General features: G+C 36.8%; 1 long non-coding RNA gene across 1 annotated transcript; it reads right to left on the bottom strand.

Moving 5' to 3' along the window:
• Positions 1-223: 223 nt before the first annotated feature.
• LOC122204139 lies at positions 224-13,691 on the bottom strand. The gene is made up of 3 exons (XR_006195507.1): positions 13,602-13,691; positions 2,775-2,991; positions 224-375 (listed from the first exon to the last, which is right to left on the bottom strand). It is a non-coding gene; the product is annotated as an uncharacterized LOC122204139 (long non-coding RNA).
• Positions 13,692-14,192: the final 501 nt, after the last annotated feature.

Here is a 14,192-nt window from a genome sequence, read left to right on the forward strand (position 1 = left end):
CCTTTTTATAATATATTCCATAGATTAATTTACTATATTTCCATGCTCAAAAATGTTCACTGTAATTTTATACATTATAGTTAATATTTGATCGAAGAGGGTTAGAACCAAAATCAATAATGGTTGTTTGGGTACATGTAGGAAAACCGGATCTACTTCTATAAAGATGAAAAGTAAAGGAGATCAAAGTAATGGTACGTCATTTGTATTGGGGAGGATACAATACAAATACAGTGGCCTGGAAGAAGCACTGCTCTTGATAATGGAAACGCATTTGTGGAGAACCGAGTTTCTTTGACGATAAATGCGGTCAACGAATCTGGTGCAATCCTGATTCTGTGATAAATCTCTTAAAAGTGCAGAGCAGAGGCATACCTGGAAATCAATTGTTTGACCCAATTAAGAAATGATTTTATATTATTTAAGATTTTATATATTTTAATACTACTTTTTCCCTTATAATTCTTTAAATAAATACTCCTCCTTAGAAATATGGCCAGATAACTCCATTAACTGATCCAGGGAATTCTATGAACAAACTTGGCGATATACTGATTTTGCAAGTACCAAATATATGGAGTCAGTGATCTTTTTTTTTAAATGCTTATTTCCACTTGACTAAAATGGAAATAAAAAGGAATGAATCAATTTATTTTGATTTATGAAATGTCATGACCTATTTGGATAAACATTATTGAGATCATTGCCTGAAATTCCTAAAAATCTCTTACAGCCTAGGCACCTTTATTCACTCTTGAGTTCCCTACCAAGCTCTTTTGCATTTCATTTAGGTAGTAAAAGCAGTCAAGCTGCAGCATTCAGTAACTCTTATTTCACCCTCCATAAACTCCACTTTCTGCCTTCAAGGGTACAATAGCATTAGCAGTTGGCTTTTTTTTTTTTTTTTAGACCTAAAATGTCTTAGGTTTCAGGACTAAGCAAGTTGTCCATAAATGTATTTTCTAGGCCATTTGTTACGTCCGCAGTAATAAATGTCCACGTTTGGCAATTCTCAGTAATAAAATGTTTGCATAAGCTTACCAGACATTTAAGTCAGTGGAAGAACTTTCTCACATGTTATATGCAACGTTCTTACTGTATATGGTCTAATATTAACAATGCTCCAGGTTTTAATGGGTTTCATTTGCAGTAGGCCTGCCCTAACAGCAAAAACAACAAATACAAAAACAAAACCAAAAACCCTTGCAAGAGAAATAAATGTGTTTTGATTTATGAAGATTCATATGGCCATTTTTATTAGCCTTCTAGTCTTGTAGTCAGGTGTATTTTGTGACAGAAACAAGCATTCACAATTACCTATCATCTGGAACACTGGTTTTAGCTTTTCTCCTTTTGGGCACCTAAATATTCCTCTTAATATCTAGCACTGACAATATTCGGGTATCAAATATGCCTTGGGCCTGGCCCCTGAAGGTAACCCATTACACAATTTGCAAGGCATATTTGCTATAAAGTTGAGCTAGATTTGAGTGTTTTGCCAAAATATGTTAGAAAGCAAACATTTTCTGATGTTTGACTTCTTAAAAATTCTGTCTGTGTGACAGAATAAAAGCCCAAGTTTGAAATCCTGCGAGAAGTATATCGAATTTGTCATTTAATTACTCTTTTTATAAACGGTAACTTTCTTACTTGAGTTTTCTTCAACATACTGCTTTTTGATTATTTTTGTTGTCCTGGGAAACTAGAAATCTTGATTTTTAATCACTTAAACTATTTCAGGGTGAGATGAGTATCTATATCCACATTCATATCTATATCCACATTCATATCTATATAAATAATACAAAAATAAGTGGTCAACTTGAACTGATTATTTTTAGGGCAAATCCAGAAATTTGAACATTTATTTTAGATGCACGGAAATTAATATATCATTTTCCTTCCCTTGATGTTTCTTGGGAGGAAGAACTTAATGAATATGTTAATTTTTAACTACAGAGAACTTTAAAGTTCTACATAAACAGGTAAGGAAATATGTAGTCTCTACTTTTAGCCTCTGTTGAGGAAAATGTAAGGATTCAATTTTTTTAATGTTTATTTATTTTTTTTTAATTTTTTTTTCAACGTTTTTTTATTTATTTTTGGGACAGAGAGAGACAGAGCATGAACGGGGGAGGGGCAGAGAGAGAGGGAGACACAGAATCGGAAACAGGCTCCAGGCTCTGAGCCATCAGCCCAGAGCCTGACACGGGGCTCGAACTCACGGACCGCGAGATCGTGACCTGGCTGAAGTCGGACGCTTAACCGACTGCGCCACCCAGGCGCCCCTTTAATGTTTATTTTTGAGAGAGAGAGAGAGCGTGCACAAGCAGTGGAGGGGCAGAGAGAGGGAAACACAGAATCCAAAGCAGGCTCCAGGTTCTGAGCTGTCAGCACAGATCTGACACGGAGCTCGAGCTCAGGAACCATGAGATCATGACATGAGCCGAGTGTCAGGCACTTAACCAACTGAGCCACCCAAGCACCACATAAATTTAAGGATTCAAATTAAAGCTCTTTAACCCTAGGAAACCCCTACATCCTGAAATCTATCAAACTACATGGTCTAGGATCTAGGACAGTTTTCGGGAAACAGTGTACTTAGGAATACATCATTTGAAAAGATGTAAACATTCCGATATTAAATCTTAATAAAAAATGATAATCTACAAAAAGAAAAATTACATGAATTAAAAAGTCATTTTAAGCTAATTTCTATAACTAGGATGACAAGGATAATGACCACTAATAACAACAATGGAAATAGTACTTACTGAATTGAGATCACATATGAAGTATGCATATTCTAATTTAATTCAGTATTTGAGTCCCCGATGTAAAATTACTGATTGGAATTGGTGTTGCTCTGCCTCATTGTTCTTTAATCAGTTGGAGTGCAGTCAGGAAAATAAAAACTACTGTAGATATTTCTAATCCAGGCAATTTTCACGTAGGAGTTGGTTACAACTGAGTTGGAAAGGCCTGGAGAAGCTAAATTAAAAAGAGAGTTGTTATCAAAGATCATGAAACTTTTACAGCTTGGATGGAAACTCAGCCCACATGGACCGTTAAACTGCTGGAGGTCCCAGTTTTCAGCACAGCTGCTATTAGAAGAACATCACCAGTGATCTGAAAATGGGGGTCCACTCTCCTGCTGAGAGCCCAGACCCCTGGGGTCACCATCGAGTCCCTCAATGCTTCTGTTACTAACACGGGAATCACTAGGAACAAAAGGATAAATGATGCTTCCTTTCCTTACTCCTTCCTTTTTCTCATAAACCTCCATTGGCAGGATGTGTGAGAGAGTCAGCTCACTCATGAGCGTGCAGGGAAAGAGTTTAGTTATCGTTGCTTTTTGTTTTGTTTGCTTGTTTGCTTGTTCATTTGGTTTTATTTTTTGGTAGGCTTACATCCCTGATGCCACAGACAGCAGTATGTAGAAGGAGAGTGCAAAGCTGAGAGAGGATAGATAGAACTCAGCACTCATGTAACCATGCCTAGTGAAAGAAGGAAATCCTGTCATTTACTAATGAATCTGGAGGATATTATGCTAATTGGAATAAGTCAGAGACAGACAAATACTGTATGATTCCACTTAAATGTGGTGGTTTTAAGAGGTTGGGGGATGGCGAAAATGGGGAGAATTTGGTCAAAGGGTATATAGACTTTCAGTTATAAGATGTATAAGTTCTGGAGACCTAATGTACAGCAAGGGGACTGTATGTAATAATGTATACTTGAAGTTTGATGAGAGCAGATACCAAGTGTTCTCACCACTATATGTTCTCACAATATATAAAATGAGGTGTCAGATATATTAATTAGCTCCACCCTTCCATAATGTATACATATATCAAAATACGTTGTATACCATATATACATATATATATATATATACACACACACATACATACATACAATTTTTATTTTTTAGTAATAAATAAAACTGGGGCAAAAATTTAGCAGAAGACAAAGAATCTTACACTTATCTTTGAATAGATAAAGAAAACCCAAAATTCTGAGTCACTTTTCCTGGACCACTTCGAACAAAATGCAAAAGGAAGTCATATTTACCTGAGTAATTTCTGGTGGACAGCAATTTAGCCTGTTGCCATTTTACCTCTGTTCATGAAATACTACCCGTGAAAAGAGTGTGCCGCCTTTGAGGAGAGCCCAGTTAAGATGTTTCGTGCATTTATTCATCTCACTTATCTGCTTTTCTTGATTAATCTCATTCACTTCCATGACTTAAACTAGCACCTATATATACTTATTATTGGTCTCGATTAATTCCTTAATGATTCACAGAACTTTTTCCAGTGATATCTTCCTTAAAAATCACATCTAAGTATTCATCTGCTTAAAGAAGCTTTAACGGAGATAGACCAATATTCCATATGATGTCGTGATTTTTTACAATTCTGTGTTAGTCCATTCAGGCTGTTAGAACAAAAATATCATAAACTGGTTGGCTGATCAAGAACAAGCATTTATTTCTCAGTGTTCCCAAGGCTGCGAAGTCCAAGGCTGGGATGTCCAAAGTGCTGCCAGATTCAGTGTGTGGTGAGGACCTAGCTTTAGGGAACTCTACAGGGTCTTTTATGAGTCCACTAATCCCATTTATGAAGGCTCCAACCTCACGACCTATGCGTTTCCCAGAGACCTCACTTCCTAATGCTATCAAATTGAACATTAGGATTGCACATATAATTTTGAGTGGCACAAACATTCACTTCATAGCTTATCTGATTTTTTTTGGTAGTGATATTATTAGCCTTATCTTTAAAAAAAAACATATCTACTATAGATATTTTTCTTTGTGGTTGCCATGAGATTTCATATAAATTCTCTGTCTTTGGACAATTGAATTTTTACTTAGATATGATTTATCAAGAGCTTTTAAGTTCGCTATTATTAATAGAATTACTAATTATAAATAGAATTACTAATAGAATTACTATTAGTGTATAGTTTGTTTGGATTTTCTCTGTAGTCAATCATAGCCTCCAAAAATATGTTTTTTATTTCCTATGCTTATTTTTCTATTTTTTTTTCTTTTTTTTTTGCTTGTCTTATTTCCCTGGAAAGATATCCAATATAATGCTAGATAGAAATAGCAATAGGGTGTATAAGTGTTTCCCCCCACCAAGGGAAAATGATTTAATTAATCCTTAATTATGAATCATTGAAGTATTTGTTTGTTTGTTTTTCCTTTTCAGATACCTATTTATTATATTAAAGAAGTTCCCTACAATGAATGCTAACAGCAGCACTTCTGTTGAGGTAAGAATACATTATTTTTTTCCCTTTTTTCCTGTTAATGTTCTAAATTATATCAATTGGCTTTCAAATGTCAAAACAGTTTTCTATTCCTGCCATACACTCCAATTTCTCATGATGGGTTTTGAGTTTCTACATCACTAGATTTGATCTGCAATATTTTGGTCAAGATTTTACATCTATATTTATCATGGAGGAATCTGCCCTTTGTTGTTGCAATGTCCTTGTCAGGATTTGATATTGAGATTTTGGATTTGATTTGAATTAAGGATTTGATGTTTGATTTATTAAGGTTAAAACTTACACAAAATGGGTTGGAAAATGTCCCTTTTTCTGTCCTCTTCAAATATTTGAATAATATGGATTACTTTCTTTATGAATACGATTTATTGTCACATCGGCTTCTATACAACACCCAGGGCTCATCCCAACAAGTGCCCTCCTCGGTGCCCATCCCCCATTTTCCCTCTTCCCCAATATTGGATTACTTTTCAAAATTGGTAAAATGACTGATGAAGTTGCTGGAGCTTGAACTGTTCATTCTAAGAAAGTTTTTAATAACCAATTTTATTTTATTAACATATTAAATTATCTTAAAATCTACTTATTCTTTTGTAAAGTTATAAGTTATGTTTTTCAAAGTATTTAGTATTTTATTTTCACTTTCAAACTCGTTGATTCAAAGTTGATCATGATATTTCCTTAGTATCTGTAGTATGCCTGATTTTTGTGAGGTGGGGTTCTTTCTATATTAAGAGTCTCATGCTTTTCCAACTGAGCTGAGTACCCATGGTTTCTATTTTATATTCGAACAGTGTTAGTTGGGTTTATCAAATTAATTAATATTTACAAAAACTATTCCTCACTTTTCTCTTTTATGATGTAAATTTTATTGATTTCTACTATTATTTCACTTTATTGCTTAAATCTGCTCTCCTATTCCTTTTGAGATTCTTGAAATGGAATTTTAGATCATTGATTTTAAAACTTTTTGACATTAAGGCTCTTGGTTTCTAAACAACAGTTTACCTACATGTATAGGCTTTAATGTATTTTTATTAAGATTCAGGTTAAAATGTTTTCTAACTTTTGTGACTCCTTTTTTATTTTGTTCTATTGGTCATTTAGAAATAACTTGATTTTTTTCTAATGCTTCAAGATCCCTCACCCTTTTTTTAATTGCCCGTTCTCTTTTCCCACCAGGGTCAGAGAGCATACCCTGAACAATAGCGTTCCTTTTTAATCTATGGTTTGCTTTCTAAACCGACATACGGCCAGCTATGGACAAAGTTACATATGTTCTTGAAAAGTGCATGACCTATGTTTTTTAAATGATTTTTTAAATATATTTTTTATTTTTTTAAGTTTATTCTGAGAGAGAGAAAGTGGGGGAAAGGCAGAGAGAGGAGAGAGGAGAGAGAGAGAGACAGAGAGACAGAGAGACAGAGAGACAGAGAGACAGAGAGACAGAATTCCAGGTAGGCTCCTTGCTGTCAGCTCAGAGCCCGGTGGGGCTTGAACTCACCAATGGTGAAATTATGACCTGAGCTGAAATCAAGAGTCGGACACTTAACTGACTGAGTCACCCAGTGCCCCTAAATGATTCTGATAATCATAGGGATCATATTTAGTATTACATTGTCTATATTATTATCAGTTTTATATTTTTTATTGTCTCACATATTTTATATGTTTTTATGTTTCTTGCTGTCTCTTTACTAATCACTTTCTTTTTCTATTTTCCACAATACTAATTCCATAGATATAAATACATTTACCATTCTGTTAGAGATTGTAAAATATATTATTGAATTAGCCTACTCCTCTGGAGTGTATTTTGATTATTTATACTCATATTAAATTACTCTCTGCTTCCAGTAGCTTAGCATAGAAATGTTCTCATTTTATATGTTATCTCACAAATTTTGTGACCCGAATCTTGCAAATTTGTTCGCAGTGATGGCTATCAAATTTAATTTCTTGTTGTTTTTTTTTTTTAATTTTCTTTACATAATAATTTCTTAAATTGTGTGAAGTTAGTTGCAAATACAGACACCTGTGCTGACTACCAGAATCTAAAAGAGCAGTGACAGGGAGGGCGGGCCATAGGGACTAAGGAGTTTCAGAGAGGTTACTCTGATGGTTACTTCTTGATTACATGTTTGAATATAGTTACTTTGGAAGTATCTCTCTGCTCTCACTGCACATTCACAGGCTTGCTCTGGATGGATCCATATGGCTCCTCAGTCTATTCCTGATATAATGACAGGAGGCTGGGACATGTAAGGTTATCCAGATTATACAATAGGGCACGTGATGTTTCAGAATTTAGGAACAAGTTGGGAGGAAGGAGACAATGAGGACTTTGTATTTGACCCTGTTAAATTTTACATTCTATCTAAGATTATTTTCACCTTATTTTAAGGGTTTAGAATATCACGTTTTGGCTGTCTTCTTGTTTACATTATATATTTGAACATTATGAAACCTGCAAATTTGATACAGGAGATTATATTTGCTAAGTAATGAAATATTACTTAATAGAAAGTAATTTATTTCCGTAGTCAACAAAATGTTCCATTTATACATAAATGAGGAGACAAATTTGAAAAGCATCCTGTAAATGAAAATGAATTTGCCTAATATTTTCAGTACCTCCTCTGTTATGCTCTTTCTCTGCGGGCACTTACTTTAATATCTTATATCTTGCTATTAGTGTCATCCAGTTAAGGGACTAGAAAAATTTATTTGATTTAATATAAATTGTTATATATGTAATATATACCTATGATTATTAAGTATTAAGAATGTCATGTTCATTAAAGACCTATTATTCACATTCTTCTTTGGAATAGTAAGATTGTATATGAGAAGTGACTGGCTTTAGAGGTGTCTGAAATACTTCATTTTTTATATAAATTAAAATATACCTTCAACAGTCTATAATCTATAAATTTCAAGGTCAGACATCTAACTGCTAATCTTTAAATTCACTCCATATATCTATTTTATACTTATAATGAGACAGGCATTTCAGAGAAGATAAATAATAGCATGCCTATGAAAATATTTGCTGATGGAACATATTGTGTTAAACTAAATTATCATAAGTAATTATTCTTCAAAATAGTCCATTTCATTGTCATTGTTCCCAATTGTATATTCTACTCAGCTCTCATTTTCTTCGGCTTTAGAAGGTTTCATCAGGTGAATACATTTTAATGAAAACACTTGTTCACAAGTGTTTCTGACTGGCCTGTGGTTATTTGTGTATGCATCTGGGTAGAGAGCCACATTAGGTGCAAGCAGGTCTCGGTTTCAGGCACAGTGTAAGGTAGGCAGTTTGCCTTCAGTATTTTATCCACCTTGTTTTGTAGGTTCTTATGCCTTCTTCAGTGTTTCTATGTCAAAAAAACCCCGGTGCTTATTTATTTTTCTTCTCCCGGTTTCTCTCTCTGGAAGTTAACTGCAGGACCGGTCTATGGTTCGATGGGAGGGGACGGCATCCCGATGCTACCTGGCCGTGATTAGCTCTTGATTCTAAACTCGGTTTCCACAAGCAGATAACCTTGGGAAGATATCCAGCTCTCTAATGTCCGTCTGTAAAATGGACATCAGAATAGGACCAAACACATCATTTTGTTTTGGGAACGGGATAATACTCATTAAGATTTTAACGTAACGATCCTTCGCTCCATGTTTACTGCTGGAGTGTTCCAATGTGTGAACTGTTCTAACAATAGTCTCAGCAGAGTACCTGTTCAAACACAGAGTAAGTCCCTTGTTCTCTCAAATAACAGTGCAGAGTGGATGTTATAGCAGAAAGGTGGGCTTTCCTTCTTGCAGTCCTTCAGCCACCCAGCCTTCTTTCTTCATCATCCTCCTTTTCCTCCTCACCCCAACTTCTCCCTTTCTTCTTTTCTCCAGTGATGATGATGATGATGATGATGATGATCCTTCTTTATAGTATCATTGTAATTTACTCTCTAGAGTCTCTGTTCCTTTCAGAATTCTGTCTCACTAGAGCACTACTAATCTGATACTGTAGTCAGACTAACTGGGTCCTCTCGTGACGGTTATATGTCCTATCTTCCAGTGTTCACCTTTTATGTAAAGCTTAATGATCCTTATACAAATGGATACAGGTAAGCCTGGCATCACCTGGGAAGTGCCAGCTGGAGAGATGTGACATTCCCCCTGGTTTGATCCCTATCAGTCTGGCCTGTATTTTTTGGCTCTACTCTTTCAAGCTACATATGTGACTTCTCAGTCATTCTTATCGATTCTTCAGTGACTATGCTAATAGAGCATGGAGTTTTGAAGCAAATTTTAGTTTGTTTGTTATGGAAGCTCTGAAACATTCAGTACTTTTGGTTCTTAATGATTACTTCATTTACTAATTATTTCATTAAAAACAAACCCAAAGCAATCAGAAAACAAACCTCCACAGGTTTTTAACTGCAAATCTGTTAACCTAGTCACATGACTTCCCTCGTCCCTGTTATGATGGATGAATGCACTGCTGTCCTACGTAAAGCCTTGTCTACACTCAAATCCAGCCACTTTCTGAGGGACAGATATGCTCATGTGATTTTGAATCCCCTTTGTGTAAGTACATTTGTAATGTGTGGGGCTCTTCAAAGCATGGAGCTCAGGGCAGGGGCCCCCTTGCCCAAGAGTTCAGCCAGGTTCTGTCTGCATCAGATTGTTCTGAGTTAATTGAATCAGTCCAATCAACTTGGAAAGTTACTCTCATTTCTCCTGACCTCACAGTAAAATCAACCCTTTCTTTTACCCTTAACTTCTAGGGTACCATATCTCCTGTTGGTGCTTTGTTTCGTTTTGTTCTTTTCCTCTCCCTTCGTGTCTGATCCTTTCCACTGCTTGCTACATGCATCTTCTGGTCTGTTCTTTCACTTTAACCTGCATCAAGTATTTTCTTATACCTTTTCTGAAAGGCCAACATAATATTTGATGGCACAAAAAGGGATGCTCACACACTTACTTACCATTCACTTTGCAAGTGACCATCAAATCAATGGCTAGGCCACTGGTGCTCAAAAAGGAATTGTCTGAACAATTTTTAAAATGTACTGGTATCTGGGCACTTCTCTCAGAGATTAAACTTGCTCACCGGTGCTGCCCAGATGCTGATAGATTGTAAAGATCATTTGATGATTCCAATTTAAAATGAGGGTTACGAATCAGTGCATTAGATTTCAGACACATACTCATGACTAGTTTTATATATGATTAGGTCGAGTGGGCTGGGATGTCCTAGAAAGTCAGCTCCCTAAACAGAAAAACAAACAACAAACACTAAAACAACAGCAATAGCAATAATAACAATAAAACCTTAACTGTCCTACTAAGTGGTCTACCCTTAATTTTCCATCATTAGTTGGAAGGAAACCAGCCTGAAGTTTCCTCATACAAGCAATCAGCAGACTGCATTCTATTTACAAACACTTGGAGAAGTCACTTGATTGGTCTGGTAGAGGTCAGATACATATCACTATTCAGTGACGTAAGAGTAGAAGGCCGAGTTCAAAAGTGAAAACATGGCTCTTGTGTGCAAATGTCTAAGGAAACATTTGTAATGAAAAGACTTATGGGAATATTCTAATGGAACAATTTTCCACTGGTCTATTTTAATGTAAAAAACAAATAACATTGGGGCACCTGGGTAGCTCAGTCAGTTAAGCATCTGAGTATAGCTATCAGCTCGGGTCTTGATCTCATGGTTCGTGAGTTTGGGCCCCACACTGGGCTCCACGCTGGCACTGTGGAGACTGTTTGGGATTCTCTCTCTCCCTCTCTCTGCCCCCCCCCCAAGTAAACAAATAAGCTTAAGAATACAAATAATATTTATGTTTTGCTTTTTCAATTTTTTTTCACTTATTTAAGCATTACATATGGTTTTGCAGAATTTCTCAGAATGGCATCTGCTGTTTCCAAGTTTAAAACTGGGGATATCATTATATTTCCTTACATTAGGAGCCTATTCTCATTAATACTTTTACTTCACTGTAATGCATCATCACATAAAAATAAAGAGGTCATAAGAGTTAAAGTGAGTTTGTACTTTTAGGTATAAAATCTACTGGCAGTACTTAGCATGTCAAAGACATTCCATCCATGTTATTTCTCTTGATCAAAGTTATGTGATGACCAGTTTCTTCAGACTTATTAAATCCTAACACCCCTGCTATTCAGGGCTCCTTCGAGGATATTTTAAGATATTTGTTCACTTTCTTAATGCATATTTACACCAGGTAAAATTGAGGAGTAGCCAGGAAAATGCTAAATACAGTCTTATTTCAGAAGTACACACAAAAAAATTTGTCAGCAGTGTTTTCTCAGGCCATCAAGGAATCTGCAAGATAGAATAAAAAAATTATGAAAACGCATTCCAGAGCAGCTGTGTCGTGGAAACCATGCCACTGGCTCCCTCATTAAATGACAACCAGAAAATTTACCAGTTAGAAAATTGTTTGCCTTTAAGCATGGGAGTTGTTGGTAGAAATGCATATCCTAAGAGTGGGTTGATGGTATTTTCTCTGATCCTGCAGGATTCAATCTGATAAGATAAGGTATGTAGGACATTTAATATGTCTGAGAGTGACTTCTCACATTTCTCAGGCAGAGAATGCATCTATTTCTCTGTTCACTTACTGCAAATCTGACATGTAGACAGTCCATCCGAATCCCCGTTTGCACTATTAGATCGTAATTAAAAGCCTGGAGACTGCACTAGAATCAGATGACCAGATGCTTCAGTGAATTGCCCCTCCTGGTGTAGTCTCATTTCAGATCCCAACCTGGGTCCATAAATCAACGTCTTTTAAAGAAATGTTTCAGAATATAATGTCCCTACCGTAATCCATAAAGATTTTTAATTAAAGCTTTTTAAATGAAGACACGTAAGTCTAACTGGAGAGTCATTTGTTCTCTATATAGTTTATTCCTTTAGGCGATATCTGTATGGTATTTCAGAATGAAATTAAGCAGTAGACACTGATGTAGGTGGCAACATTTCACAAAGTTTCATTTTAAAGCGATTAGTTTTCTAATATTTAAAAGGATTTTTTAATAAAGCAGCACTGACAAAATCCTCTGAATTATGTCTCCATAACCCCGTTTTTAAAAACACGGTGACACATCACTGCTCACCAATCAGAAGGGGTAAAATAAAAACAGCAACAACACTACATACTGCGGAGAAACTGTCTCCTCTGTACATTGATAGTGGTGACATAAAATAGGACAGCCTCTTTGGAAGCAGTTTCGAAGCTCCTTACAAAAGACACATACATGTAACCATATGTCCAAGCAGTTGCACTCTTGGGCCTTCATCCCAGAAAAGCGAAAACTCATGTTCATGCAAAAACCTGTGAATGAATGCTTGGAGCAGCTTTATTCATAATAGTTCTGACCTAGAAAGCACCCATACTTCCGCTAACAGGCGAATGGGTAAACAGACCGGGACACAGCCATAGTATGGGGTTCTGCCCATCGATGCAGGGTTGACGTGCTGTCCAACAGCTCTCAAGAAAATTATGCTCAATTCAAGAAAGAAAGAAAAAATGCCATCTCAAGAGGATACTCACTGCATGACTCCACTTCTACGATATGCTGGAAATCACACAGCTCTATAAGTGGAGAACAGATGAGTGGTCGCCAAGGGCCAGGACGAGGGATGGACGAGGAGTGAGGGAGATTGGTGTGATGGCAAAAGGGTGATACAAGGGATTTCTGTGCCGATAGAGCCGTTCTGTACCTTGACTACGCTCATGACAAAGTTGCGTGGAACTAAATGCACAGACGTACACACACGTAAATGACTACAATTACAGTGGGGAAATAGGAATAAAATCAGTGGCTTTTAAGCAGCATATCATCCTCGTTGTGATATCGTATAAGTTTTGCAGGATGTTGATAGTAGAGGACTTAGGCGAAGGGTAGACAAGATCTCTTGTATTATTAGTAACAATTGCATGTGAATCTGCTCTTATTTCAAGATTCAAGTTTGATTTCTAAAATAAGGCAAACCCGTGTTATGTTTTATCTGAAAAAGCCTTAACCGCCTTCCTAATTCACTCAGAATATAAGTGTAAATTCTTACAGTAGCCCAACAGAGCCTTATTTGATCAGAACCCTATTCGTAGGGCCCCATTCTGGCCAGTAAGTCACCCACTGATTTACTTAAGTCCAACCTCACTAGGCTCCCTGCTGCTGATCAAAACCGTTCAACCTTTGTGCGGGCTGTCGCCTCCGACTGAATCTCTTCCTCTGTGTATTTGTATCACTACTTCTCTTACCTAATTGAAGCCTTTGATCACATCTCCTTGTTGAGTGAGACACACAAAACCGTCGCCTTTAAATCACAGCCTCCACAATCCCAGTGTACTGGGCATGCCCAGATTCCTCTCCCCCTCCTTTTGCTCCAGCCGTTGCTGTGGCAACCGGCTGGGTGCCGCTTTATCTGAGGGCACTGTGTGTCTGCGACTTTCACTCTTGGTGCGTGCCTTCCGCTTCATCCTGAGAAACAGGTGCAACCCAACTCAACTGTGCAGATGCACTTGGGAGTGTGGGACACCACATCTCAGGGAACGTCCCTTTCCAGTGTGTGACGGAGCCGGTGCCCAAGCGTTCCCTCCACGGGCTCCTTGAGTGGACGATGCTGACATTTGCTCTACAGGACTCTTTGGAAGGCACTTGGCTTGGCATCTGGACTGAGTTTCCTTCCTTCCGTGTTTGATCCTTCCCATTGCTGTCCCTTGCATCATATGCCAAAATAAGTTGCCTGCAAACATGTAATTTATCTGATTATTCTTCATTTACAAAGCTAGGAAATCTTGGCTCTCTCTAGCCTTAATCACATCTATTTTTTTCTTTTTTTTTCTACAATT

Source organism: Panthera leo, chromosome D3 (assembly GCF_018350215.1).
Source record: "Panthera leo isolate Ple1 chromosome D3, P.leo_Ple1_pat1.1, whole genome shotgun sequence".
Taxonomy (NCBI): domain Eukaryota; kingdom Metazoa; phylum Chordata; class Mammalia; order Carnivora; family Felidae; genus Panthera; species Panthera leo.